Source organism: Pteropus vampyrus, unplaced genomic scaffold (assembly GCF_000151845.1).
Source record: "Pteropus vampyrus isolate Shadow unplaced genomic scaffold, Pvam_2.0 Scaffold299, whole genome shotgun sequence".
In the NCBI taxonomy this organism is placed as follows: domain Eukaryota; kingdom Metazoa; phylum Chordata; class Mammalia; order Chiroptera; family Pteropodidae; genus Pteropus; species Pteropus vampyrus.
Genome location: NW_011889080.1, coordinates 599384 through 603802, shown reverse-complemented (window position 1 = coordinate 603802; position 4419 = coordinate 599384).

The window sequence follows — 4419 nt, the reverse complement described above, 5'->3', positions numbered from 1 at the left end:
CTAGGCAGAAGAGAGAAGCATAAACAAACCAAAAAAAAAGTGAACAAGGACATAAGGGCAATTGAGGGAGGAAAAGCAGAGCAGGATAGAGAGGGAGGCGGTCGTGGGGGCCGAGTGCAGGGCACGACTCGTGCAAAGACATGAAGATGAAGGAGTCGGGGACACCACCGAGCGTCAGCTCAGCAAGTCCTCCCACAAAGGCACAGAAGAATTAAGCAATTTCGTTACTGAATAAGCATTAAGAGGCTGCAAAGACGGAAGTCGCAGCCTTCCCTGTGAGCCAGGCAGGTGCAACTGAGTCCACACGTGATCTCAAAGGGGTGACATGTCCTCGGGCGCGCTTGGCATGGAGCCCGTTCTGCGTGATAACAATACAGCCACGCCCGCTCTGTGCGCTCATTTGCACAGGGTGACTGATCCCATCCGTGTACTTTACCGCCTGTGTCTCTGAACCTAAAGCGAGTCTCTCCCACACTCGCATGTTTTCCACGCAGTCAGCCAATCTCTTGCTTCCTTTCAATCAGAGTTTTCATCCATTTACGTTTCAAGTGATTACTGAAAATAAAGGATTTACTTCTACCATTCAGTCATTTCTTCACTGTATGTCTTACACGGTTTTTGTTCCTTAATTCCTCCATTACTGCCTTTTATGGTGTTCAGTTGTTTTTTTTTGTAGTGTGCCGTTTTGATTTACTTCTTTTCTCTTCTGTGTATTTTCCCGGTATTTTCTTAGTGGTTTCCTTGAGTGTTACAGTTAAAATCTTAAAACAGCCTAGTTTGTCTTTCTTCACATGGCTTTGAGTTTCTACTGTCCTTCCGTTTCAGCCTGAAGGACCGACTCTTCTTTAGCATTTCCTGTAGGTCAGGTCTACTAGCAATGAGCTCCCTGACCTTTTATCTATCTGGAAATATCTTACTTTCTCCATTTTTGAAAGGTAATTTCACTAGCTATAGAATTCTCGATTGACAGGTGTTTTTTTTCCTTTCAGCAACTTTAAATATGTTGTCCCACTGCCTTCTGTTCCAAGGCTTCTAAGGAGAAATCTGCTGGACATCTTATTGAGGCTCCCTTGGGTGTGACAAGTCATTTCTCCCTTACAGCTGTCAAGATTCTCTCTGATTTTGGCTTTTGACAATTTGACTATAATGTGCTTGGTGCGGATTTCTTTTACTTTATCCTGTGTGGAGTTTATTGAGATTCTGGATATGTGGATTCATGTCGTTCATCAAATTCGGGGGGTTCGGGGCTATTTATTATGGCATATGATATTTTTCTGCCACTTTCTCTTCCCGGGCCCCCGCGGCCTGCGTGCTGCTGTTCCCGATGGCGTCCCATAGGCCCCTCGCTCTTCCATGCCCCTCGCTCTTCCATGCCCCTTCATTCCGTTTAGTGTCCGCTCCTCAAACAAGGTAATTTCAATAGCCTTGTCTTCAAGTTTGCAGGTGTTTTCTCTGCACGATCAAATCTGCTGCAGAATCTAGTGATGTCCTCATTTCAGCCACTGGACGTTCCAGCTCCAAATTTTCTGTCTGGTCCCTTTCTATAATTTTTCTCTTTATTGGCAACCCTTCCTTGTTCAAATCTTGTTCTCCCGACTTCTTTCAGCTTGTTGAACATAGTAAAGACAGTCGATTTAAAATATTTGTCTACCGATTCCAACATCTGGACTGCTCCAGAGCCTAACTCATTCTGCAGGGCCAACATCGCCCTGGTCGCAAAGCCAGAAGGACACCACAAGAAAAGGAAAATGCAGTTCAATATCTCTCACAGGCGTAGATGCAAAAATCCTCAACAAAATGCAAGCAAACTGAATTCAGAACCCACCTCCCAATAAAGAAAAGCCCAAAGCAGATGGCTTCACTGGTGAATTCTACCAAACATTTAAAGAATTAACACCACCAAGCCATCCCAAACTCTTCCATGCATTCTGTGAGGCCAGCATTGCCCTGACTCCAGAGCCAGATGAAGACATCACAAAAAAAGAAAACACGGCCGATGTCCTTTATGAGCAGTGAAGCAAAAATCCTCAATGAAATACTTGCAAACAGAATCCAGCAGCATTCTAAACGGATTACACACCATGACCAAGTAGCACTTGCTCCTGGAATGCACGGACAGGACAGTTCAGCATGAAAATCAATGAATGTAATACAGATCATATTAAAAGAATGAAGGACAAAAACCACACAATCATCTCAACTGATACGAAAAATTATTTGACAAAATCCAACACCTTTTCATGATAAAAGCGCTCAATCAACTGGGAATGGCCGGGCACTCCTTCTACACGGTCAAGGCCATATGACAAGCCCACGGCCAGCACCATACTCAGTGGTAAAGGACTGAAAATGTTACCTGTAGGATCAGGAACAAGACAAGGATGCCCACTTTTGACATTCGGCATAGGCCTGAGCACGCTAGCCAGGGCAATGGAAGGGGTTCAGACTGGAGAAGAATTAAAGTATCTCCATGTGCAGCCGACGTGACCTTATATGCAGGAAACCCTAAAGAATCTAGTGAAAACACTTTGAGAGCTAGCAAACGAATTCAGTAAAGTTGCAGGATACAAAACCAACACACAAGTCAGTTGCATCTCTATACGCTATCAATGAACCATCCCAAAAGGAAACTAAGATGATGATCCCATTTGTAATACCATCGAAAAGGACAGATGACGTACTTAGGAATACGTTTATCCAAGGAGGTGGAAGACTGGTACACAGAAAGCGACAAGACGCTGCTGAAGGAAATTAAAGGAGGCGCCCATCAATGGAAAGGCACCGCGTTTGCGTCCTGGGAGACGGCATGACTGCGATGCCAGGGCACCCGGCGTCATCTGCAGATTCAACGCAACCTCTCTCCAAATCCCGATGGCGTTTTCTGAAGAAATAGGAAATCTACCCTAAAATTCGTATGGAATTACGAGGGACCCAAAGAGACAAAATAATCTTGGGAAAGAACAAAGCAGGACTCACACTTCTCAGGTTCAAAACTTATTACAAGGCTACAGTAACCAACAGAGTGTGGTACAGGCATAGGGACAGGCATCTGGCTCAAGGGAACAGACCTGAGCATTAAAACTCACATTTATGGTCAATTGATTTTCAACAAAGGTGGCAAGACCATTCAGTGGGGGAAAGGACAATCTTTTCAACAAATGGTGCTGGGAAAACTGGACAATCACGTGCAAAAGGATGAAGTTGGACCCTTATCCAAATGTCCACCAGGAAACGAATGGATATACAAAAGGTGGGCTAGACCCACAGTAAATCACAAACCAGCCGTAAAAGGAGTGAAGTTCTGATAGATGCTACCACTGGGGGGAACCTTGAAAACACGATGCAGAGTAAAATAAGCCAATGCGAAGGCTGCCTGGCATGTGGCTCCACGTGTGTGAGGACCTAGCCAGGCAGATTAATTGCGACATGAAGTAGGTCAGAGGTTCCTGTGGCCTGAGGGGAGGAGAACAGGGTGTTTCTGTCCCATGGGTACAGTTCTGTTTGGGATGTTAAAAGAAGTTCTAAAAATAGTGGTGGTGATTGCGTAACATTGTGAATGTCACTGAATTATACACTTAAAATGGTTAAGACAGAAATCTTCTTCCTCTGCATATTATACACAGTAACAAAAAAAAAGTTTTGAAGAGGGCTTCGCAGCACCCTGTGCCATTCATAGTTCATCCTAAATTTACCTGGTAATGGGGGTGGCCAATGCCTTATCTATTTCCCTTTATTCAAAGGAAAAATGAAAAATTCTCATCTCTCAGTGACGAGCAGGTAGTTTCAACATGGAGCCAGGCATCTAAGTTAAAACCCCCGCAAGACAGAGAGACAGCAGCGCTATCTTCCTTGTTTGCATTTGAAAGAGATGCTCCGCAGACGATTAAGAAACACTTTCCCCTTCCCGGGGCCGGGCCGTAAGAACGCGAGGGCCGTAAGAACCCTTGCTTAGCTTCGAGGGGACGGAGCACTTTCAAGTTTTCCAAAAGAAACGCTCTACCTACGAAAAGGGAGGGTGGAGAGTCTCTGCGTTTTGGCACCGGGGAAAAATTCAAACTCACCCTGAGGAGGCCTGGAGGGGGGGGCGGCGCAAAGGCCTGGAGCGGGGGCACCGCGGGGTCACGCGATCCGAGGGGAGAACCGAGGGACGCGAGTGGAGAGGAGGGGGGCCCTGTAGCCACTGAAAAGAAGTTGGGGAGAGTCGCATGACCCCGAGTGCCCGGTGAGAGGGGTCGCGGGCGGAGAGGAGACGCGGGGAGAGCGGGGCCGCGGTGGGGGGACGAGGAGTTGGAGGGAGGGGGCCGCAGTCCGGGGAGCTGGGCGCTGGCCTCCGGGACGCGGAGGGCGACGGGGAGCGCGGGCTGGGCGCCCAGGAGGTGGCCCGGGGCGATCGCCGCTAGACATCGAAGTGACCGGCCG